The sequence below is a fragment of the Cervus elaphus genome, chromosome 33 (genome assembly GCF_910594005.1).
Source record: "Cervus elaphus chromosome 33, mCerEla1.1, whole genome shotgun sequence".
NCBI lineage: Eukaryota > Metazoa > Chordata > Mammalia > Artiodactyla > Cervidae > Cervus > Cervus elaphus.
In genome coordinates, this window is record NC_057847.1 from 19,696,451 (window position 1) to 19,723,890 (window position 27,440).

Below are 27,440 nucleotides of genomic sequence, written 5' to 3' on the forward strand. Positions count from 1 at the left end.
TTTTTTTAGGCCAATTTAAGGAAATTTGGTCAAACATCTTTTTTTTTTTTTTTTAAAGTCAAACATCTTTATAAGAATTATATGAGCAAAAGTCATCTTTCAAAATTGGGTTCCCATCAAAAGGATTAGAAAAAGTGAAGTTAGCTCACAATAATTGCTTTTTAAAAATAATTTTCATATTCATATCAGTCAGAGATCACTCTAGAATAAGGAATCTTTAGTAAGTATAAAAGGCTAATATTTATAAGAATATATTATTTACTCAGTGATTATCCTCAAATAATCTTTGTTCTTTATCTTTGATTGGGGTCAAATGCCATCCTGTGGATCTGTTCTTAATTCTTGTGGTGAGAATTAATTACTTGCTCCATTGTCTTCCCACAGCATTTTTATACCCTTATTACAGTGCTTAACATATTGGATCTTCAATATTTTTTAACTTGTCTTCCACTCTAGAGTGTTAATTCTGAGGTAGCATTTTATTCACAGCTGTTGGCCCAGTCAGAGTGGACAATCAACAAATGTTGTTGGATGAATGGGTACAACATTTACCTAAGCAAATGTTTTATTGATTTTCCACTCCTCAATTCTATTTTTTGTTGTTATTTCCTAATGCTTATCTTTTCCTGTCTTCTCACTCATTTATCACCTTTGCCGGTGTTCACTGAACTGCTTACTTACTGTCACTTCCAAAAATTTCCATGGCTTTCTGGAATTCCCCTGTCTCTATTTCTTATTTTAAATGCTCCACACTAGCTCTTGTCTGAGACTGGAAATCCCTTCATGAAGTCATACCACTTACTTTGGAATCTAGAATCTCCATCATCAAAGCATTCTCTGAAATAGTGATAACTGAATTCAGTTTATCCTCTCAGGGGTGACATTGGCAACATATTATGCTACTGGAATCCAACAAGATAGTCTCATGGAGGAGTTAAGAATACCCATGGCTGATCGTGTTAAGGTTTGACAGAAAACAACACAATTCTGTAAAGCAATTATTCTTCAATAAAAAATAAATTAGTTTTTAAAAAAGAATTAAGGTTTTGCACAAAAGCATATTTTAAGAAACTATTGTCTTGCTTAGTAGTAAGATGGAAGCATGGTCATATACCCAAAGATCAGAGAGTCTATCACTTAAATTAGTCCAAAGGTTCATTGTTTGGGGGAATTCTCAAAACATTTGCTTCAAGATTTTTGGACTTCACAGGGCCTGGCAGCCCCTGAGTCCTGGCACCTGTCAGGGAAATACCCGCAGTCTATTGAATGGTTTTTGCCCCCTCATATGGATCAAAATGGCAAAATCTAGAATGACAGCAATATGGCAAGAATTTGGGTATTCTAGGAACTCTATCGATTTAGGGGAGAAAACAAATTTATGCACAAGTTATGTCTGATAACTGATAATAATCAGACTGCTGCTGCTGCTGCTGCTAAGTCGCTTCAGTCATGTCCAACTCTGTGCGACCCCATAGACGGCAGCCCACCAGGCGCCCCCATCCCTGGGATTCTCCAGGCAGGAACACTGGAGTGGGTTGCCATTTCCTTCTCCAGTGCATGAAAGTGAAAAGTGAAAGTGAAGTCACTCAGTCGTGTCCCACTCTTAGCGACCTCATGGACTGTAGCCCACCAGGCTCCTCCGTCCATGGGATTTTCCAGGCAAGAGTACTGGAGTGAGTTGCCATTTCCTTCTCTGAATAATCAGACTAACTTAATTAGAAATAATAGGTATTTAAAGGTCTGTATTTTAATTTTTTTCTTTTCTCCCTTTTTCTCCCTCCTTCTTCCCCTTTCTTCCTACTCAGCTAAAGAGTGTGGAGTTGGTCTTTTCAGTTCATGGCCTAGCATCAACATTGTCCTGAAAGACCCTTCTCTTGTTTTGTTAGCATATGTCTTCTCATGCTGTTATCCTTCAATTGCTCTTCCCTGTATTGGCAATGACTTTAATATCTACAATATCTACAGTAATATCTACAATAATATCTTCCAGGGGAAGATCCCCTGGAGAAGGAAATGGCAACCCACTCCAGTATTCTTGCCTGGAAAATCCCATGGATGGAGGAGCCTAATAGGCTATAGTCCACAGGGTGGCAAAGAGTCGGACATGACTGAATGACTTCACTTTCACTTTCACAATACATAGCAAAATTTTGCATATATTTTAAATTTATCTAAAGTTAATATCACATCATAGATCCCATTTTGGTTTTCACTCTTTTCTATACTATGTTTTCAAGATAATGTAGTAATATCTTTGTTCTTAGGAAACAGCTTAAGAAGAATTATTGCTTCTAATGCTAAATAATATTCCATAGTAGACACCACCCTCTTATCCTGCCCATTCCCCCTCAGTGAGGGACAGCTAGATGCCCTCAACTCCCCCTGCAAGATGCATACTCTGACATGTTCCCTAGTGGAGAATTTCTCTGGAGAAGAAATTCCAGTAGAGGTATTGCTAGGGTGTAGGGTGTACTTCTCCTTAATATCACTAAGAACGGCCACATTGTTCTCCAGAAAAGGTACACTACTCAATGAAACACCAACCAGTTGAACCATGATGGCTTCTGTTTCTGCATATCCTTGTCCACTTTCTAACTTTTTCCAATCTCTTAAGGGTTTAAGTGCAGTCTATTTTTGTTTTACTTTAGTCTCATTACAAATGAAATTGAATATTTCTTCCTTTAATTATTTAACTTTTGTATTTCCCCCTTTCCTAAACACCTATTTATCAAATTAGAGTTTCTCCTCTTGTTTTACTTTTCCTAAAGTAGTTCCACCTAACCCCCACCATTTATTATTCCTCTGTCAGTTTTAGGTCTTGCAGAGTTCTCCTATAGTCATTGTCCCTTAGCTTTGTCTAGGTTAGGCCATGCAGCATGTGGGATCTTAGTTTCCTTACCAGGGATCAAACTCATGTCTCTTGCGTTGGAAGCTCGAACCATCGGCGAAGTCTCAGGGATATTCTTCTTTTAAACAAATGTTCTTATTTGGTCCTTTCAAGCTCATAAAATATACACTTTTACTTAAGGATTATGCTTCTGTATCCTTAAGTAAAAGCGTATATTTTAATGTTGGTAGCCTAGATACCAATTCTCTCTTCCCAGTTTTGCAGATTTTTTTAAAAAAGTTAACATAGTATATTAACTGATCTGTAATCTGTTATTTTGGTTTTCTAGTAGACGTGTTGTATCCTTATGAAAAAGTTTAGCTAGATTTTATTTATTTAGTTTAATATTTATTATTTTTGGCTGACTGGGTCTTCTTGCTGCATGCGGGCTTTGGTTGTGGCGAGCTGGGGGCACTCTCTAGTTATGGTGCAGGGGTCCTTGCAGTGGTCTTTTATTGCACAGCACAGGTTCTAGGGGTGTGGGCTTCTGTAGTTGTGGCTCACAGGCTCCAGAGTACAGGCTCAGTACTTGTGGTACTGGGCTTAGTCGCCTCTTGGCATGTGAGACCTTCCCAGACCAGGGATCGAACTGGTATACCTTGTAGTCAGGGCAGATTTTTAAGGACTGGACCACCGGGGAAGCCCTAGCTAGTTTTTAATTGTCATTGCACTATTTGTACACATTGTTTGTGGAGAAAAGACATTTTAATAATATTGTCATCCCTTACATAAGTACAGAGTATCTTTTCACTTAGAATTTTATGACTTTCAAGTGAGTTTGGCAGTTTTCTTCAAGGGGTCTTCTAAGTTCTTTAATTTCTCTGTACGATAGAGTATTGGCTGTTATTGAAAATGGCATATCTTCTTTTCACTGTTTGTAAAAAGTGCCATAGAATTTGTAAGTCTATCTTGCATTACTCTGACAAGGTATTGCTGGATGTGTGCTTGCATGTTCAGTTGCTCAGTCATGTCTGACTCTTTACGACCACATGGACTGGGTAGTCCGTCAGGCTCCTCTATCCCATGGAATTTTCTAGGCAAGAATACTGGATTCAGTTGCCATTTCCTACTCCAGAGGATAGTCTCAACCCAGGGATAGAACCTGAGTCTCCTAAGTCTCTTGCTTTGGCAGGTGGATACTCTACCAGTAGGCCACCTGGGAAGCCCCATATTGCTGGATGCTGCTTTTAAAATTTAATCTGATGGTCTCTTTTTATTGGAGATTTCAATTTATAGTTATTATACTTGTTTCTTGGAATGACAAACCTAGACAGCGTATTAAAGAGCAGAGACATCACTTTGTTGACAAAGGTCCATATAGTCAAAGCCCTGGTGTTTCCAGTAATCATATACAGACGTGAGAGTTGGGCCATAATGTGAGTAATGTATGGATGTGAGAGCTGAGCACCAATGAATTGATGTTTTCGAATTGTGGCACTGGAGAACTCTTGAGAGTCCCTTGGACAGCAAGGAAATCAAACCAGTCAATCCTAAAGGAAGTCAACCCTGAATATTCATTAGAAGCACTGATGCTGAAGCTGAAGCTCCAATACTTTGGTCACCTGATGTGAAGAGCTGACTCATTGGAAAAGACCCTGATGCTAGTTAAGATTGAGGGCAGGAGGAGAAGGGGGCAACAGAGGATGAGATAGTTGGATGGTATCACGGACTCAATGGACATGAATTGGAGCAAACTCTGGAAGATAGTGAAGGACAGGATATCCCGGTGTGTTGCAGTCCATAGGGCTGCAAACAGTGGGACATGACTGAGCAACTGAACAACATCAAAAACAACAAATACTTGTTTCTATATTGAAACTTTAAAAATTCTCTTATATTTTCTCTTTACTGTAAATTTGTTTTTCATTCTTTCTTGTTTTGCATTAAATAAGCCAAACTTATCATTGATTAAAATGCAATATATAATTTTTTCCTCGTTTTCCATTGTCACTAACATTCTAAGGCACACGTAAGGTTAACTTTTCTTGTCAATTTTATGAATTTATCATTATCTGTATATTCTTTCACGCAAGATAAATATTTTATAGTTCTTCCCCTCTCCACCTCTTTGGTTTTGCTACTGTGTTGATAGAATATACTTTCTAGATATTCAGTTTTGTGTTGAAATGGATTTCCTTTTTCTCTTTTTCTGACTTCTACTTTTTTGGGGGGTGGGGGCTACCTTTTTGTTTTTAAATTTTGGTCCTTGCTATCTTATACCACAATAAAGTTACTAAGTTATCTGTTCACCAATTTTTTTCATATTTCTATTAGTACTCTATTTTTTATTGTCGACTCCCTCAAAGAGTGTTTTTAGAGGAACATTGTTACATAAAACCTCTGATGACTTGAATGCATGAGAATGTCTTAATTTAACTTTTACATTTAAATGACAGTCTAGGAAGATATCATATTCTAAAATCAGAGTTCTTTTTCTTCCGTATTTTGAAATTATTCCTCCATTGTCTTATCTCCAAGGGTTTTGTTGGGGAGTCAGATGTCAATCTGATTAACATTCTTCTCTTGATGAGTGATCTGCTCTTTATCTTTGGAAGCTTTTAGTATTTTTTGTCTTTGATAATCTTGAATTTTACTATAATGAGTCAGGTATAGGATACTTGTTATCTATTATTTTTGTCATCCTAAGAATATTCATTCAATCATTTTTAATCTTTATTTTTTTCCCTCTTCTATGAAAACTCCTATTTGCTAGATGTCAGAGCTTTCTGTTTCTGATGGAATTTTTCAACCACATCTTTCAGGAGCTTACTATTTTGATATTTTCCAATACAAATTCTTGTGTCTATGGCTTTCATTGTGCTTTCCTTCTTCAAGTTTATGTATCATTTAACTTTAAAATAAAAGCTACATGTATATAAAATTAAGTGGGATTTAATAACACTATAGATTATGTTATGAAAAACAGTAGTCCCCCAGACTTCTTTCTTCCTTACTAGAAACCACCACACTCAACTCTTAAATTATTATTTGATATTTATCTCTATAGTTCTAAATAAAATGTGTCAGTTCTTGTTTTTTGAGTTTTAGGTATTGTCTACTGACTTGACAATTTGGAATATAAAAATTTAGTGCTTTTACCCTTCTGTCCCATAACTCTTCCCTCTTTAATACATTTTCTATCCACATCCCATCAATATGGTTATATAATAATTTTATTTATAAAACATGCATTATTTACATTATTGCATCTTTAAAACTGGACCGTGTAATATGCTATGATTACTTTTGCTGCATAACAACTGTATTTTCTATGAGATTAATAATTGCATTTATTTTATTTACTTCATTTTCCATGTCCTATCAGTAATGTACCTCTAAGCTGTCACCAGGTGTGAAAATATCACTTGGTATGTTCAAATATATTAGATACTTTGTTAATATGATCATTATAAGTCTTTCCTGGGCTGACCAAGTCTTTCTCTAGACCTGATGCATGGAAATCAATTTGAACAGTCACTTCCCCCTAGGGGCTTAGCTTATACCTAGGTGGGTAAGACAGGGTCCCCTCCAAAATAATTACTTCCTCTGTTGGATTCCAGGTTTTAAATGTGAAGAGTGAGCAATGGGGTCCATTTGACTTCAGGACTTAGCTAGGTTATAATGACTGTGTACATTTTCTATTGAGTATAATTATGTAAAGGGAAAAGTATGATAGCATTTGGGCACTGTATTAGAACTTGCTAGAGAAACAGAACCAATAAGAGGTATACCTACATATCCATATCTATTCATCTATCCATCTACCTGTCTTTCCATCTAGAAAGAGGTTTATGTAAGCTGTTGGCTTATGTGATTCAGGAGGCTGAGAAGTCCCATGATGTGTCTGCTACCAGCTGGAGACCCGGGAAAGCCAGTGGTCATCCTAAGGCCTGAGAGCCAGGGAGAGAGCTGATGGTATAGATGCCAGTCTGAGTCAGAAAGCCTGAGAACTAGAAGTGTCACTGTCAGGAGGAGAGTGATGTCCCAGCTCAAGCATTCAAGCAGAGAGAAAATTTGACTTTCTTTAGCATTTTTGTTCTTTCAGGCCCTCAGTGGATTTATGAGACTCAGTGCTGGAGAAGACTCTTGAGAGTCCCTTGGACAGCAAGGAAATCAAACCAGTCCATCCTAAAGGAAATCAACCCTGACTATTCATTGGAAGGACTGATGTTGAAGCTGAAGCTCCAATACTTTGACCACCCGATGTGAAGAGCCGACTCACTGGAAAAGCCCCCAATGCTGGGAAAGACTGAAAGCAAGAAGAGAAGGGGGCGATGGAGGATGAAATGGTTGGATGGCATCACTGACCCGATGAACTTGAGTTTGAGCAAACTCCAGGAGATAGTGGAGGATAGGCATGCTGCATGCAGTCCATGGGGTCACAAAGAGTCATACATGTCTTAACGACTGAAAAACAACCAACTACTTTGGGAAGGGTCATTTATTTACGTGGTTTCCTAGGTGCTCTAGTGGTAAAGAACATACCTGCCATTGCAGGAGACATAAGAGATGTAGGTTCAGTTCCTGGGTCAGGAAGATCCCCTGGAGAAAGGCATGGCAACCCACTCTGGTGTTCTTGCCTGGAGAATCCCATGGACAGAGGAGCTTGGTGGGCTACGGTCCATAGGGTCACAAGGAGTGGGACACGACTGATGCGACTTAGCACAGTACATTTACTTTACTAAGGCCTCCAGTCCACATGTTAATCTCCCCAGAAACATGCTCATAGACAAACCCAGAATCAAGAGTTAATCAGCCATCTGGGCATCCCTCAGCCCAGTCAACATATAGTAATAACCATCACAGGTATGAAAGCCCTCAACAATCCTTATTTCTCTACTTTGCCTGCTTTCAACATGGACCTGAAATGGTCTATGGATCAGCATTGGCAACCACTAAGTGGGCTTACCTACTTTTAAGGCTTTCACTAATTTCTATAAATTGGAAATTCTTAAATCTATATCTTTAGATTGGCCCTATTTCTTAAATTTAAGACTCACATCCAGCAAGTTACTTACCAATAGTATGTTCTCAGACTGACATTTTTCCCACCAGAGCTATCCCTTTTTGTTTTCCATGGCAACAGGCCATGGAACATGCCTACTGTCACATGTGACTTGTAAAAGGCAGCCCATATTAGCAGTTAGAAATATGAATTCATGAGCCAGGTTGCCTGGGTGGAGTGCTAATATTAACACTTAATAGCTCTGTGACCAGGAAGTTACTTGCCCTCTCATTCACAGACAGGGATAAATAGCAGTAGTGTTATGGAAGAGTCAATGAATTAACAAGTGCTTATAACAGAACCTAGAAATGAAGAATCAAATAAGCAAACACATGTTAGAATCTTGAAAGCAGTTGTTTGTGTGTTCTTCAACTTTAAACTGCCACTGATCAATGATATAACCTAGCTATTAATAGCTACCAATAATTGTCAATTTTGTCTTCTATTTATTTTTTAAAGAACTTTCTACACTACAAGCTCCCTAAAGACAATGATCATGACTATTTGCTTGTGATGTTACTTCTGGTTCTTAGAATACTCACTACTAGGCATACATAGTGAGTATTCAGTATAATTTTGTTGAATGGTTTAATGAATTGCACATACCACTTTCATTATAATTTTTCTGTAAATATATATTCCCCACTAGATTGAGTTTCTTGAATACTAGTACCTTTCTATATCACAGTACTTGGGGTGTATAAATATTTGTTACATGAATGAATGGATGAAGCATTTTAATAGGAGAAGGATTCAAGCCTAACAAGGTAGGTTTCATTGACAGTGGCACTGTCATTGTGAAACACACTTGCTGTTGACGTTAATAAGGCAGAACTTAATGTTATGTTGGTTTTACTTGGTGCAGTTTTTGAGAAAATAACAAGTATTTCACTCAGACAGACCATTGAATGTAAATAAGACATCTCAGTAAAGTAAAGTTTTACTAAAGTAAAACCAATTATCCTGACAATTAGTGGTACTTCTTGTTTGCTAGGCATTTTAACTCTCAGAACTGAGGATGCATTTTCTGATGGTAACACTTCTGAATCCTTCCATATAACCTGAAGAACTCTTCTCCAAGAATAACATGTTATAATATTCTTGACCAAAATGATCCACAATTATAATGTTTATACTCCTATGTTAACTTATAAAATTAAAGTACTAATGAGAAATATAATGACTGTAACTTTCTAGATGAATATTGTATTACCAAATGTAATAGATAAGTATCTCTTCTCAGTAATGTACATGCTTGAGTATATCTAAATATTATTATGACTCATATTGAGTGACTTGTAATTGCAGCACCTATAAGGTGAAAAAAACCTTTTTATTTAAATCTTAACTCTACGCTGTGCAATGAGCAAAGCACATATATCACAATGCATTTTGTTCCAATAAAACAATTGATCTACTTTAAATCAAAAGCTCTCTAATCTATTTCACAGAGAGTAACACAATAAACAGTAAAGTAGCTGATATGAAAGGCAATAGTCATATAGAGATAATGCAGATAACAGATATACTAGTTTACTTCCTGTTATCTAACAAAATCATTCTAGGTTAGTAGCCACAGGAAACTATTTCATTTGTGTTTTCCTTTATTATCTAGAAAAAAGTTATATTTAGCATTGCTGAGGATAAGCATTCCAACACACAACTAAGTACCTCTCAAATGTTTCAATTTTACACAAATATTTCAGGTGACATACAAAAATAAAGCTGGTTACCTCCTTTTGCTATGTTCATTACAGCTTTATGAGATGGGCTACTATTTTTGTACTGCAGCATTTCCATATCATTTGCAATGCCATAATTTAAGTCACTTTAAAATGTTCAAGAAATTGTTATTCCTCTGTAGGAAATGATGTTCCAGGGAGAAAAAGCCATGCTTTAAACAAATTTTTAAAAAATGCTACTTAATTTAATAAATGTCTTTATTGCTTACTCACTGCCAGGAAATCTGCTCAGAGATAAACAATGGACTAATATCAGTTGAACACACACACACCCATCACACATGGGGGTGTCTCTTCTTTTCATGTCATAGAAGAGTTTCAATGGCAGTGGGGAGGTTTTTAGAGAAAAGGGTGACAATTTCTAGTTATAAGAGAAACATCTCAGGAAGAAAGAACCGGGAGAAGAATGCGACTGAATGGACAAACACTTGCCAGGTAGAGATGATGAGAAACTAGGACATTTGTGGGAAAAGTTCCACTGGGAAAAGCACAGAGGCAGGAACTGTGAGATTGTAAAAGTGAAGAGCAAATCTGACTCCATATTGTATCTGTTTCTTTTACTTTAACTTTTGTATTCTCTTGCTTTAGCTACAGGTAAAGAATATTGCCTATAGTCTGAAATATTCAAGATAGCTCATCCTCAAGGCTCTGACCTTTAAAGGCATAACACTTCCCCATTCACATAGAGAGAAAAAAGAATTGCGGAACAGAGAAAAACATTTGTCTTGTTGAAGGTTTACAGGAACATCTCTGACCTGACCTGACCTGATGTAAGAACAAAAGCTTCTGACACCAAAAATTTGCAACAACCAACCTCACCTTTCCTCTTTTGATATAAAAGAAGCCTGGATTCTAATTCAAGTAAGAGGGTTCTTTGGGACCCTGGTCCACCATCTTCTCTTTCTGCTAGCTTTCTGAATACAGTTGCTATTCCTTGTGCCAACACCTCATCTCTTGATTTATTGGCCTGTCATGTGGTGAGCATTCCAGGATGTCTGACTCTAGGTGAGTGATCACACCATCGTGACTATCTGGGTCATGAAGATCTTTTTTGTACAGTTCTGTGTATTCTTGCCACCTCTTCTTAATATCTTCTGCTTCTGGTAGGTCCATACCATTTCTGTCCTTTATTGAGTCCATCTTTGCATGAAATGTTCCCTTGGTATCTCTAATTTTCTTGAAGAGATCTCTAGTCTTTCCCATTCTGTTGTTTGCCTCTATTTCTTTTGATCACTAAAGAAGGTTTACTTATCTCTTCTTGCTGTTCTTTGGAATTCTGCATTCAAATGGGTATATCTTTCCTTTTTTCCTTTGCCTTTGGCTTCTCTTCTTTTCTCAGCTATTTGTAAGGCCTCCTCAGACAAACTTTTTGCGTTTCTTTTTGCTGGGGATGGTCTTGATCCCTGTCTCCTGCGCAACGTCACGAACCTCCATCCATAGTTCTTCAGGCACTCTGTCTATCAGATCTAATCCCTTGAACCTATTTGTCACTTCCACTGTATAATCATAAGGGATTTGATTTAGGTCGTACCTGAATGGTCTAGTGGTTTTCCCTACTTTCTTCAATTTAAGTCTTGACTTTGGCAATAAGGAGCCAAATCATGTGGCTCATGATCTGAGCTACAGTCAGCTCCCAGTCTTGTTTTTGCTGACTGTATAGAGCTTTTCCATCTTTGGCTGCAAAGAATATAATCAATCTGATTTCAGCATTGACCATCTGGTGATGTCCATGTGTAGAGTTGTCTCTTGTGTTGTTGGAAGAGGGTGTTTGCTATGACAAGTGCATTCTCTTGGCAAAACTCTATTAGCCTTTGCCCTGCTTCATTCTGTACTCCGAGGACAAATATGCCTGTTACTCCAGGCACCCCAAACCAGAATCAAGATTGCTGGGAGAAACATCAATAACCTCAGATATGCAGATGACATCACCCTTATGGCACAAAGTGAAGAACTAAAGAACTTCTTGATGAAAGTGAAAGAAAAGAGTGAAAAAGCTGGCTTAAAACTCAATGTTAAAAAACGAAGATCAAGGCATCCAGTCCCACCACTTCATGGCAAATAGATGGGGAAACAGTGGAAACAGTGAGAGACTTTATTTTTGGGGGCTCCAAAATCACTGCAGATGGTGACTGCAGCCATAAAATTAAAAGACGCTTACTCCTTGAAAGAAAAGCTATGACCAACCTAGATAGCATATTAAAAAGCAGAGACATTACTTCGCTAACAATGGTGCGTCTAGTCAAAGCTATGGTTTTTCCAGTAGACATGTATGGATATGAGAGTTGGACTATAAAGAAAGCTGAGCGCTGAAGAACTGGTGCTTTTGAACTGTGTTGTTGGAGAAGACTCTTGAGAGTCCCTTGGACAGCAAGAAGATCCAAACAGTTCATCCTAAAGGAAGTCATCCTTGAATATTCATTGGAAGAACTGATGCTGAAGCTGAAACTCCAATATTTTGGCCACCTGATGCAAAGATGGAGAAGGACATGGCAAACCACTCCAGTACTCTTGCCTAGAAAATCCCACAGACAGAGGAGCCTGGTAAGGTTACAGTCCATGGGGTCGCGCAGAGTCGGACATGACTGAGCGACTTCACTTTCACTTTTCACTTTCATGCATTGGAGAAGGAAATGGCCACCCACTCCAGTGTTCTTGCCTGGAGAATCCCAGGGACGGGGGAGCCTGGTGGGCTGCTGTCTACGGGGTTACACAGAGTTGGACACGACTGAAGCGACTTAGCAGCAGCAGATGCAAAGAACTGACTCATTTGAAAAGACCCTGATGCTGGGGAAGATTGAAGGCAGGAGAAGAAGGGGATGACAGAGGATGAGATGGTTGGATGGCATCACAAACTCAATGGACATGAGTTTGAGTAAACTCTGAGAGTTGGTGATGGACAGAGAGGCCTGGCGTGCTGCAGTCCATGGGGTCACAAAGAGTCTAACTCGACTGAGAGACTGAACAGAATGAAAGAAGCAGGTGCCAGTGAATACACAGAAAAAAAAAATGTATCACATGGTGAGCAGTCTGAACTTGGACTCAGCAACAAAATCCGTAGCTCAGTCGGAGTGGACAAGGACTGGATGTAGGGGAAAGCAGTGGGCAGTGAGCCAGATTCACATCACCGACAGGCCAGTGTGAGGAGTTTGCAACTGAATGTTAAGCAAGGAGGAGCTGCTGTAGGTTAGCACATGTTTGAGTTCAAATATTTATTCCATGCTTGGGCATTTTACTAAGTTTTTTAAGAGAATTTTTTGGGCAGTTTTAGATTCACAAGAAAATTGAAAAAAGAGTATACATATAATCCATATTTGCTCTTGCTCCTATACATGCATAGCCTCCCTGATTATCAACGTTCCTCACCAGAATGGCACATTTGTTTCAACTGTTGAAAATATCTTGACACATCATTATTATCTCAAGTCTGTACTTTATACTATAGTTCACTCTTGGTGTTGTATATTCTATTGATTTAAACAAATGTATAATGATATCTATCCACTATTATAGTATCTCACAGAGTATTTTCACTACCATAAAAACTTCTGTGTTCCAGTTTTTCCTCCTCACCTTTAGCAACCACTGATGGTTTTTACTGTTTCCATAGTCTTGCCATTTCCGGAATGTCATATAGGTGGAATTACACAGAATATAGCCTTTTCAGATCAGCTTCTTGCACTTAGTAGTATGCATTTAAGGTCCCTCCTTGTCTTTCCTGACTTGATACTCACTTCCTCTGAGTGCTGAATAATGCTCCATACTCAGGATGTCCCACAGTTTATCTATACATTCACCTACTGAAGGACATTTTAGTTGTTTTCAAGTTTTGTCAAATGTGAATAAACTGCTATAAATATCCATGTGCAAGTTTGATGTGCACACAAATTTTCAACTCCTTTGGATGAATACCAGAAAATGTGGTAGCTGGATCATATGGCAAGAGTATGCTTAGTTTTGTAGAAACTGACAAACTGTCTTCCAAAATGGCTATACCAGTTTGCATGTCCACCAATAATGCATAACAGTTTGACTGGCTCCACATCTTCACCAGCATTTGGTGGTGTCAGTGTTCCAGATTTTGGCCATACTAGTAGGCGTGCAGTGCTATCTCATTTTGATTTGCATTTCCCGATGACATTTGATGAGGAACATCTTTTCACACGTTTATTTGCCTTCTGTACTTCTCTTTTGGTGACGTGTCAATGTTTTGGGCCCATTTCTTAATTGGATCATTTGCTTTCTTATTGTTGAGTTTTAAGCGTTCTTTGTGTATTTTGAATAACAATCCTTTACAGACAGGTTTTTTGCAAATATTTTCTCCTAGTCTGTGGCTTGTTTACTCACTTTCTTGACAGAGTCATTTATAGAACAGAAATTTTTATTTTAATGAAATCCAACTTATCAATTATTTTTTTTTATAGATCATGTTTTTGGTGTTATATCTAAAAAGGCATTGCCATACCTAAAGGTTATATAATTTTTTTTCCTATGTTATCTTTGAGGAATTTTATAGCTTTACATTTTATACCCTTAATCATGAAAGATATTGTTCTACAGGTTTTGTTATTATTGTTGCTATTGTACTCTCTTTATTTGGTTTTGGTATAGATAGGTTAGATAAGATTCATAAAATGAATTGGGAAATGTTTCCTCTTCTATTTTCTGAAAACAATTGTGTAGAATTGGTGTTACTTCTTTAAATGTTTGGTAGAATTTGGTAGAATTTCTCAGTATAGCTTTCTGGATGTTAGAATTTCTTTTGGGGGAATTATAAAGCTATAAATTCAATTTCCTTAATAGTGACATGGCTCTTCAGACAATCTGCTGTATATTGAATACATTATTGTTTGCATTTTTTAAAGAATTGGTCAGTTTTATCTAAGCTGTCAAATATATGTATGTAGACCTGTTCATAGTATTTTATCATTATTTTTTTGCTATCTGGGGGGTCCATAGTGATATTCTCTATTTCATTCCAGATGTTGATAATTTCAGTCATCTTTCTCTCTTTCCCTTTGTCTCTCTCTTTTGACAGTCTTGCTAGAGTTATCTGTTTTATCAATCTTTTCAAAAAGCCTGCTCTTTATTTTTCTACTATTTTCCTGTTTGCACAGAATGCTTTTTAAATTATTTTTAATCATTTCACACTAATTCAATAATTCAAAATGTACGAACAGGAATAATATGAACACCTAAATATCCATCATCTAGATTTAACTGGGCTTCCCTGGTGGCTTAGATGGTAAAGAAATTGCTCTCCTGCAACGTGGGAGACCTGGTTTCAATCATTGGGTTGGGAAGCTCCCCTGGAGGAGGGCAAGGCAACCCATTCTAGTATTCTTGTTGGGAGAATTCCCATGGACGGAGGAGCCTGGTGTGCTATAGTCCATGGGGTTGCAAACAGTCAGACACGCCTGAGCAACTAAGCACATAGATTTAACTAATGTCAGTGTTTGGCTAGATTTGCTGATCTATCAATGCATTTAATCAAATGTTGAGGTAAAGTTTTATTCTACTCTAATCAAGTTCACTCCTTCCTTCTTTAGAAATAAGCAATTTCCTTAAGATATATATTGTTCCTATCCATGTTTTCAACAATTTTACAATTGTCTAATTTAGTAACTTGTGTTAAATGTTTACAAAAATGTGTTAGCTTCTGTATTTTACAACTTTATATCAAAAGACTTCTCCATGTATTTTTGATAGAGACACTTAAAGAAAAACCCTTTATACCATAAGAAAAACTCTACTAAAATGATATAAAAGAGCAACTGGTACTTGGCCTTCATTTTGTAGATATAGAAGGGTATTACAGGGAGCAATGTGAATGTGAAATAATGTACTTTCTCTAAGAGGGAGCCTCTGAGTTTCAGCCTGCTATTTCCTACACTATGGGAGGAATACAAGCATTTTTCTTTCATTTTTGTTAAAGTATCTGAAAACTTTTTCTTGAAGAAACTTAAAACTTTGAAAAACTTTACTTAAGAATCATTTTTCTGAATTGTAGTTATGCTCAGGAATTTATTGCCAAATCATAACTTTACTGCTCAGTAGTATTCCTTGGTATGCACATACAACAATTTGCTTATTTATTTTCGTATTGATGGATGTCAAAGTTGTTTTTGTTTTAAATATTAATAAATAATATCTTAATAATTATCCTTACTTCTCTTTATGTGCATAAGTAAGAATTTCTATGTACTTAGAGACTTCTTTATCCTTAGAAGTAGAATTGTTAATGTGTTTTCACATTTATTAGATATTTTTAAATTGCTCCCCAAAGTGGTTTTAACTGATTTATATTTCCAAAGAAGTATAGTTGAATTCACTCTCTTCCTTAATCTTTGACAAAACTTGGTATTAGGAAGTTTCTTAAAACCTGCCAATTTCATGGTTATTAAATGGCATTTTACTGTATTAATGTGCATTTCACTAAGCATCCTTTTGTATATTTACAGGCCATTCAGTCATTGCTGTCAATGAACTAATTTGGAAGAGCTTTATATGGATTCTAGGCACTTAACTTTACAAAAAATCATATTGTAATATCTTTCCCCATACTGCAGTTTGTCTTACAATGTATTTAAATAACTTTTACTAAAATTTGAATACAGATAAATATACAAATGGCATCCGGTCCCATCACTTCATGGCAAATAGATGGGTAAACAACGGAGACAGTGACAGACTTTATTCTTTTGGGCTAAAATCACTGAAGATGGTGACTGCAGCCATGAAATTAAAAGATGCTCCTTTGGAAGAAAAGTTATGACCAACCTAGATAGCATATTAAAAAACAGAGATATTACTTTGCCAGCAAAGGCCTGTCTAGTCAAAGCTGTGGTTTTTCCAGTAGTCGTGTATGAATGTGATAGTTGGGCTCTAAAGAAAGCTGAGCACTGAAGAATTGATGCTTTTGTACTGTGGTGTTGGAGAAGACTCTTGAGAGTCCCTTGGACTGCAAGGAGATCCAACCAGTCCATCCTAAAGGAGATCAGTCCTGAATATTCATTGGAAGGACTGATGCTGAGGCTGAAGCTCCAATAATTTGGCCACCTGATGGCCACATGATGAAGAACTGGCTGATATGAAAAGAGCCTTGTTGCTGGGAAAGATTGAAGGCTGGCGGAGAAGGGGACGACAGAGGATGAGATGGTTGGATGGCACCACTGACTTGATGGGCATGAGTTTGAGTAAGCTCTGGGAGTTGGTGACGGACAGGGAGGCCTGGCGTGATGCAGTCCATGGGCTCACAAAAAGTCAGACACGACTGAGCAACTGACCTGAACTGAAATGTACAAATATTTTCTGTTATGGTTATGATCTTCCTGTCTTGTTTAAGAAATTCTTTCTTATCTTGATATCTTCTAAAAGTATTGGCTTTCATGGCAAAAAAAGTTTAGTTTTAATATACTGGTAATCTATTTTTGATATGTGATGAGGTGAATACCTATCTTTTTCTGTTATTAATGGTCAGTTATTAATTTAGTCATGTGCCAGATACCTTCTGCACGTGTGTGGGCCTTTCTGGGCTTCCAATCTAGCTCATCACATTATCCTTGCCCTGATAAGTAATATATGCTCTTTTCTTTATTATTCTTTTTTTCATAGATCTTGATGCCTGGCAAAGCAAATTTTTTCCATTTGATATAAAATTATTTAGTCAATTCTTGAAATTTCATATGAATTTTAGACTCAATTTACCTGGTTGTGCATAGAATCCTGTGAGATTATTACATTTCTATATGAGTTAGTGGAGAATTAACTTAATTTCAGTATAGAGTCACCCCATTAATGAACTTAGTGCATCTTGACATTTAGTCAGATCTTCTTTTATGTCCTTCAGTAACAGGCACAATTTTCTCAACAAAAGTCTTGCTCATCTCTTGCTAGGTCTCTTTTGATTGTTGTTACTATTATATTTTCTAATTAGTTTTTACTTGTGTACTGAAAAGCTATTAATTTTTGAAAGTCATTCTTGCATCCAAGAACATTTTTGTTCTCTTATTAATAACAGTTTATGAATGTCTTTTGATTTTTTCTACATTCTATTATATTGCCTGAACACAGTTTTTACCGCTTTTATTTATTTTTTTTTACACTTCTTCCCCTTTGTCTTGTCTTATTGTAAGAACCTCCAGTATAACATGTATTCCACTTGACCTTACATTCATAATTATCTCCCTCTTTACTTTGATAAGGCTGCTTCTAAAATTTTACTACTTACTATGGAGTTTACCATAGATTTTCTGCTAAATATACTTTATAAGGTTAGGGCAATTTCCTTCCATTTCTTGTTTACAAAGATTTTAATTTTAAAATAATAATTGAATATCTATTATATCAAATCCTTTTTTCCTGCATCTTATGAAATGCTAAACACAACTTTTCAATCCGTTAATGCAGTTAATTATATTGATAAATCTTCTGATAGTTAACCATTCTTTCATGCCAGCACTTTGTTTTGTTTTAAACACACAGTTGGAAATTAGAGTGCTTTTAACTCAAGATTATGTGCATTTCATGTGTTCTACAAGAGATATAATCATTTTCTCAGGCTCAGAACTTCACTTTTTGATTGCTATAATTAGGCAAGATTATGAAACAGTGAAAGTTACATCAGTGATTTAAATGAAAGTAGTTTTATTTAAATCAATATAATTTAATGAAAAACACATATTTTAATCTTAGTTTAGGTTAAATGTTTCCCCTATTGCTAATATTTGGTTTTAAAATTACTCAATTAGGCTCTTTTTGCATGAGAAATTACATTAAACACAGATGCACATAGGAAATATTTACATATCATTTATTGTCATTTTACCATCTATCTTGTCTGCTAAAACACAGGATTAATATTAAGTAATGAATGTCCTGCTATACTTTAAGTGGATAACAAAAACACCTACTATATAGCACCGAACTCTGCCCAACATTATGTGGCAGCCCGGATGGGAGGTGAGTTTGTGGGAGAATTTGAGAATGCATACACATATATGTATGGCTGAGGCCCTCTGATGTTCACCTGAAACTATCACAACATTGTTAGTTGGCTATACTCCAATATAAAATAAAAAGTTAAAAGAAAGAAGAAGTGATGAATGCCATGTAAAATCTCTACCTTAAAATGGTAGATATCCCATTTTACATTTATTTTACAGTATCAGAAATTATTTCAGTTATTTGAAAGCAATCATTATTACTATCAGTATGACTCACTGGCCTATGATTGAAATGGATAGGAAAAAGGATGCCTGGAACCATAACTTTAATGGTTTAATGATTTAAACTTTTATTCTTGCTTATTTATATGAGTAATGACTACTGAATCTGACCTGAGAAATGGAAATGACAGATGTATTAAAGGAAATTAGTAAATAGTTTTCCAGTGTGGAAAATAAAGCATCATGGGGTAAAATTACCCATATTCTGATTATTATTAGGCTTTTGTCAAGAGTAGTGAATTCTGAATTGATAAAATACCATTTATATTCTATAGATGTCTCTGATATTTAATTAGTTACTTATAAATTTTCATTAATATGATAAATAATTCTCACTCAAAATCAAAACAATTTTAAGAAATATTAAGAATGAATAAAGCACACTCTATGCATTTTAATTTAAAGAATAAGTAGAGAATGTTTTATGTACTTAAAACTTAGGTTAATGTGAAGCACACTAAAATTCTCTGCCCTGTGAATTAGGGGTGTTGGGCTTGTCTCCTGTAGGATATCTGTCATATATTATATTGCTTAAGCTTTGGATAAGATAAAATTTATTTTTAACATCTGAAAAGAGAAAGAAGTTTGATCGACATGATAAAGTCTCAAAAGCGCTGTCAAGTAGAATTTTCTGCAGTGATGGAAATATTCTACATCTTCCCTGTGCAATACAAGAGCTACCTACAACATGAAAATATTGAGCATTAGAAATGTGGCTAGTAAAATAAAGAACTGAATTTTACATTTTGTTTAATTTTAATTAATTTAAATCTTATGTACAAATATAGCATGTGGCTAGGGGTTTGCATTTTGGAGAGTGCATAGGTTTTCCAAATTTGTCATTAAAACTACAATCTGTTTTCATAATTTCAATGACACTCTTGCTTCTATGCAGAGTACATCATGAGAAACACTGGGCTGGAAGAAGCACAAGCTGGAATCAAGATTGCTGGGAGAAATATCAGTAACCTCAGATATGCAGATGACACCACCCTTATGGCAGAAAGTGAAGCAGAAGGAAAGAGCCTCTTGATAAAAGTGAAAGAGGAGAGTGAAAAAGTTGCCTTAAAGCTTAACATTCAGAAAACTAAGATCATGGCATCTGGTCCCATCACTTCATGGCAAATAGATGAGGAAACAGTGGAAAAAAGGCTAACTTTATTTTTCTGGGCTCCAAAATCACTGCAGATGGTGATTACAGCCATGAAATTAAAAGATGCTTAGTCCTTGGAAGGAAAGTTATGACCAACCTAGACAGCATATTAAAAGGCAGAGAGAATTGAGCTGCAGGAGTTGCTTGTATATTTTTGAGATTAATCCTTTGTCTGTTTCTTCATTTGCTATTATTTTCTCCCAATCTGAGGGCTGTCTTTTCACCTTGCTTATAGTTTCCTTTGTAGTGCAAAAGCTTTTAAGTTTCATTAGGTCCCATTTGTTTAGTTTTGCTTTTATTTCCAATATTCTGGGAGGTGGGTCATAGAGGATCTTGCTGTGATTTATGTCGGAGAGTGTTTTGCCTATGTTCTCCTCTAGGAGTTTTATAGTTTCTGGTCTTACATTTAGATCTTTAATCCATTTTGAGTTTATTTTTGTGTATGGTGTTAGAAAGTGTTCTAGTTTCATTCTTTTACAAGTGGTTGACCAGTTTTCCCAGCACCACTTGTTAAAGAGGTTGTCTTTTTTCCATTGTATATCCTTGCCTCCTTTGTCAAAGATAAGGTGTCCATAGGTTCGTGGATTTATCTCTGGGCTTTCTATTCTGTTCCATTGGTCTATATTTCTGTCTTTGTGCCAGTACCACACTGTCTTGATGACTGTGGCTTTGTAGTAGAGTCTGAAGTCAGGCAGGTTGATTCCTCCAGTTCCATTCTTCTTTCTCAAGATTACTTTGGCTATTCGAGGTTTTTTGTATTTCCATACAAATTGTGAAATTCTTTGGTCTAGTTCTGTGAAAAATACCGTTGGTAGCTTGATAGGGATTGCATTGAATCTATAGACTGCTTTGGGTAGAATAGCCATTTTGACAATATTGATTCTTCCAATCCATGAACACGGTATGTTTCTCCATCTGTTTGTGTCCTCTTTGATTTCTTTCATCAGTGTTTTATAGTTTTCTATGTATAGGTCTTTTGTTTCTTTAGGTAGATATACTCCTAAGTATTTTATTCTTTTTGTTGCAATGGTGAATGGTATTGTTTCCTTAATTTCTCTTTCTGTTTTTTCATTGTTGGTATATAGGAATGCAAGGGATTTCTGTGTGTTAATTTTATATCCTGCAACTTTACTATATTCATTGATTAGCTCTAGTAATTTTCTGGTAGAGTCTTTAGGGTTTTCTATGTAGAGGATCATGTCATCTGCAAACAGTGAGAGTTTCACTTCTTCTTTTCCTATATGGATTCCTTTTACTTCTTTTTCTGCTCTGATTGCTGTGGCCAAAACTTCCAACACTATGTTGAATAGTAGTGGTGAGAGTGGACACCCTTGTCTTGTTCCTGATTTCAGGGAAATTCCAGAAAAATAAGTGACCCAATCAAAAAATGGACCAGAGAACTAAACAGACATTTCTCCAAAGAAGACATACAGATGGCTAACAAACACATGAAAAGATGCTCAACATCACTCATTATTAGAGAAATGCAAATCAAAACCACAATGAGGTACCATTAAATGCCAGTCAGGATGGCTGCTATCCAAAAGTCTACAAGCAATAAATGCTGGAGAGGGTGTGGAGAAAAGGGAACCCTCTTACACTGTTGGTGGGAATGCAAACTAGTACAGCCACTATGGAAAACAGTGTGGAGATTCCTTAAAAAACTGGAAATAGAACTGCCATATGACCCAGCAATCCCACTTCTGGGCATACACACTGAGGAAACCAGATCTGAAAGAGACACGTGCACCCCAATGTTCATCGCAGCACTGTTTATAATAGCCAGGACATGGAAGCAACCTAGATGGCCATCAGCAGATGAATGGATAAGGAAGCTGTGGTACATATACACCATGGAATATTACTCAGCCGTCAAAAAGAATTCATTTGAATCAGTCCTAATGAGATGGATGAAACTGGAGCCCATTATACAGAGTGAAGTAAGCCAGAAAGATAAAGAACATTACAGCATACTAACACATATATATGGAATTTAGAAAGATGGTAACAATAACCCTATATGCAAAACAGAAAAAGAGACACAGAAATACAGAACAGACTTTTGAACTCTGTGGGAGAAGGTGAGGGTGGGATGTTTCAAAAGAACAGCATGTATACTATCTATTGTGAAACAGATCACCAGCCCAGGTGGGATACATGAGACAAGTGCTCGGGCCTGGTGCACTGGGAAGACCCAGAGGAATCGGGTGGAGAGGGAGGTGGGAGGGGGGATCGGGATGGGGAATACGTGTAAATCTATGGCTGATTCATATCAATGTATGACAAAACCCACTGAAATGTAAAAAAAAAAAATAAAAAATAAAAAGCAGAGAGATTACTTTGTAAACAAAGGTCTGTCTAGTCAAGGCTATGGTTTTTCCAGTAGTCATGTATGGATGTGAGAGTTGGACTATAAAGAAAGCTGAGGACAGAAGAATTGATGCTTTTGAACTGTGGTGTTGGAGAAGACTCCTGAGAGTCCCTTGGTCTGCAAGGAGATCCAACCAGTCCATCCTAAAGGAGATCAGTCCTGGGTGCTCATTGGAAGGACTGAAGCTGAAGCTGAAACTCCAATATTTTGGCCACCTGATGGGAAGAGCTGACTCATTTGAAAAGACACTGATGCTGGAAAAGATTGAGGGCAGGAGAAGAAGGGGACAACAGAGGATGAGATGATTGAATGTCATCACCGACACAATGGACATGGGTTTTGGTGGACTCCAGGAATTGGTGATGGACAGGGAGGCCTGGCGTGTTGCGGTTCATGGGGTCGCAAAGAGTTGGCCATGACTGAGGACTGAACTGAATTGAACTTGCTTCTATAAAATGGGTATGTCAAACTTGAAGTTCATACACTGTCTATTATTAAAATTTACCAAGTAAACTTTTCACATATATGAATTAACTTTATCTTTTACTTAGCATGGAGTCCAAAACTAGAAAGATTCTGAGCAGAACAAATGAAGATTTTTATCCTATGTAGAAAGAGCTGAGAAAATACTAATGTATTTTTGGATATGGTTCTATTAGTTTCCATGCCAACAAAATTTTGATTATTGTGATATTTGATGGTAATTAAAATAACAATACAAATATGGAACATCCGTCCTAAAAGCATTTTTATTTTCTGATAATATGAAAAATCTGCAACTAGGACTGGTTGTTGGCAACTTCTTTTAAGTAAAGTTTTCACCAGGCTAAGATATTACAGAACTCAAAAGACCAGAAAAATAACTTAATATTTAAAACATATTAATTTCTTTTTAATTTGGACTCTTTGCTGAGCTCCATATTTTCAAGGGAATTAAACTGTCCTATAAAATTACACAGTTATGTATTACATTAACATTTTAAGAGCTAGAAATAATAAGAAATCACATTTTTACACTGTAAATGACTACAGTTATAAAATCTTTTATGTAAATCTCTTCATTACTTAGTATTTAAATTATAAATTAAAAATTGATAAAAATGTTGCATATACTCTATATGGAGGGTAAAAGAGAATAAGAAATAATTTTCTCAGACCCCAGCTTAAAAGTTAGATTCCATATTTTAGTCTTTCAAAAATATTTCTATAAATATTTTTATCCCAGAATAAGAAATAGTATGAAACTATATAATTTATTACATTTAGCAGTTTTTTGGCAACTAAATTTCAGACATGTCTAGACTTTCTCCAATATTTCTAATATATATATGTATACATATATACACATAATTACACATATAGTTAAGACCAACATGGTCTCCCTTTATTAATATTGCTTAAATGACATCATTAATCATTTAATGCACACACACACATGCACATATACCCATGGCTAAAATATTTTGTAATGCCAAAATATAATTTTCAAAAATCTAAAGAGCATGATTCACACAAATATAAAATGAACACATGTCAAAATTATTTTAATCCATTAAAGAGTAAACTACCAGAATGGTATACTGATTAAGAAGAGAATTTTATGAACATCAATTTACATTATCAGTAAGAAAAGGAACTCTGAAGTAACTGAAATAAGTTATTAGAGACAAAACTGATTAATGTCCTATAGGGTAATAAAACAAAATCTTTGTGGCTACCTTTTCTACAATAAAGAAGTGATTTGCATCTCTATTGGACAAAAATATACAATTTTGTATGCGACTTACAAAATTGGGTCTTAATCAGCAGTGAATATTGAGTGCAACAGAAGTGCATTCCCTATACAATTAAATAATCCTTGGATGTGTCATTGAAAGGACATGCAGCCATTCTTTTTCTCATTCTCAAGTTTTGGATACTTTTTTTTTTAACAGAAAGGATGTACTACATTTTAGAATTTTTTATCAGAATGTTTTTAAGTAGAACTCTTTATTATAATAAAAAATGATAGATTATTTCTTTGGAAGCTCTTGGGATATATATAATTTCATTTTGTAATTTGAGACAAGTTTTTACCAAAGCTGCTGCTGCTGCTGCTAAGTCGCTTCAGTCATGTCCGACTCTGTGCGACCCCACAGACGGCAGCCCACCAGGCTCCCCCGTCCCTGGGATTCTCCAGGCAAGAACACTGGAGTGGGCTGCCATTTCCTTCTCCAATGCATGAAAGTGAAAAGTGAAAGTGAAGTCGCTCAGTCGTGTCCGACTCTGCGTGACCCCATGGACTGCAGCCCACCAGGCTCCTCCGTCCATGGGATTTTCCAGGCAAGAGTACTGGAGGTTACCAAAGCTGATGACTTTGGAAAAGAGAATTCTGTGTATTTCAGTATCATAAAAGAAATGATTTCTTTTATGATATTTCAGTATCAAAAAGAAAAGAATTTGGGAATCTTTTTGTTTGTAAGTGTTGATAAAACTAACAGCCAAGTCTTTATACATGACAGTGTAGACCATTATCCTTCCTGTTTTCTGCCAGTGATGCAAGTACCGTTGTAGAGACCACTTTGCCACCATGCATCAGACTAAGACTCTCCAAAAAACTAAAAGGACTATTTGGCAAGTTTCAATTTCATGGGGGCAAAACTTAAACCTGGAAAGTAACCATAATATTAGAAGAACCCACCTCTTTCTCTGCCTCTCTCCCTCCCTCATTTTTCTTGTCTATTTTTTTCCCTTCTTCCTTCCTTCCTTTTCCTCTCCTTCCCTCCTTCTCTGAAAGCTCCCACTACAGAACTTTTTGGTACTGTGGGCAAAGAGTACAAGTATCTAACTCCCTTGCACCTCCTCTTTTCCCCAGTAATCCCAGGGAAAGGTCCAATATGATAATTGAAAAACAACAACAACAACAAACCCTGAAGAAACCTGGGTATTAATTTCCCATTGCTGCTGTAACAAACTACCACAAACTTAAGTAGCTTAAGACAACACAAACTTAATTATCTACAGTGTTACAAATCAGAAATCTCATACAGGTCTCACTGAGGTAAAATCGAGGTCCTGGCAGAGACACGTTTCTTCCTGCATACTCTGAGAGAATTTGATCCCTTGCCTTTTTCCAGCTTCCAGAGAACTCTCACATTGCTTGGCTTGAGGTACCTTCCTCTGTCTTCAAAGCATTCTTTGAGTCATTTTCCTAGTCTCATCTTCCTCTGACCACAGCTGTGAAAATGAAAACAGCTTTTTGCCCCTTTCCTGTCTGCCCATTTCTGTTCCCCTCTAACCTTACAAGAACCTAATTATAGGAATTAGGTCACTGAGCAATTGAAACTAACTCCTGACTTCTGTTTTCCTGAATGCACGCCATGCCTTACCTAACCTGTCAGTTTTTTCCTAGATAAAAAGTAGTATGGAAAGAAGAATTAAGTCATAAAAAAAAAATGACTGGCTTTCTGCTCCCAACAGCCCCCTAAAGAATCCTGTAAGCAGATCACTTGGGAAAGATAACATACGCAGAGAGAGTAAACCAGTCTCACACAATGGAGAATGACTCAGATCCCAACATCCTGCCTCAATGACTCACTGAGATTTGCCACCCTTCTCTCTATTTTTCCCTTTAATAACTGTCATGGCTGAGCAGGATCTTTGGAGTTGCTCTCTGGACATGAGCCCACCTTCTCTAGGTTGCTGGCTTTTCTGATTAAAATGCCTTGCCTTTCTACTGACACTTGCCTCTTGAATTACTGACTTTTGAGCAGTAGACAACCAAACCTGAGTTCCATAATAGAAGCTTTTTCACTTGTAAGCATGCATGCAATTAAACTGGAGTCACCTGGTTAACCTAGGATAAGTTCCCCATCTCAAGGTTCTGAACTTAATCAGATCTTCAAAGTGACGTTTGCTATGCAAGGTAACATATTCAGAGATTCCTGGTACATGAACACCTTTGAGGGGCTGTTATTCTGCCAACTATGATTTACATCCATGCTGGAAAATTTGAAGGTTGCTATCTCTGGACCCTAAATTTAGGAACTTTCTTCTAGAGCTATGCAGGGGGACTCATTAAAGAGGTTTATGTTCGCCTTCTTGTGAAAGTGTGGGACATCTGGGAAATAATTTGAGAAAACCCGAACAACTCATAATTTGGTGAGGGTAGGGCAGTGCCATTGAGGAGGGGCCACAACAAGCAAGTCAGCCAGCAGATGAAAAACACAATGGCAGGTGGTTTCTCCAAGAAGAAACTGAACAGGCTGAGTTTCTCAACTGGGATGCTGAAGCAGAAGAAAATCCCCAGGAAGGGTTTTTCCCCTGTCCACAGGATGGTGGCACAGCGTTCTCTCACATATTATTCCAGAGAGGCAATGCAATTCCATTTAAAGTAATGAGGGATATAGCTGCAATAAAGTGAAAGTGAAGTCGCTCAATCGTGTCCGACTCTTTGTGACCCCACGGACAGTAACCTACCATGCTCCTCCATCCATGGGATTTTCCAGGCAAGAGTACTGGAGTGGGTTGCCATTTCCTTCTCCAGCTAGATATTAAAACATGTTGTAAACCTAAAAGCATGAAAACAGGACATGGAAGGAGGTGAGAATAGACAGAAGGCTGACAAGAGTTAGCATAAGAAAAGTTTTTTTTTTTTTTTTTTTTAATGTGCTATCACTATTAAGACTTGGGGCTATTTCAGTTTTCTACCTTTATAATCGTTTCTTTTTTCTACATTTTCAAGAATAGATATGAATTATTATAAGATAACATATATAGCATATTTTATAAAGTATAAAGTCATATGGCAATTGTACCTACACAAATACACAAACATACATACACAAATGTTGCACCTCACACTTTGATTAAATTAAAGGATTTAAGTATGATTTTCTTTTATCTCACTTGTCAAATTTAAAGAATATTGAAGTATGTATAACATAAAAAAGGCAAGAAACAAAGTCTCCTGTGGCTCAGAAGATTGGATTGTGGAAAAATTACTTTACCATATACTGCCCAACATTTTAGGTTTCTGTTTTTCATCAAAGCAGATTTGGCAGAGAAACACGTTTTCAG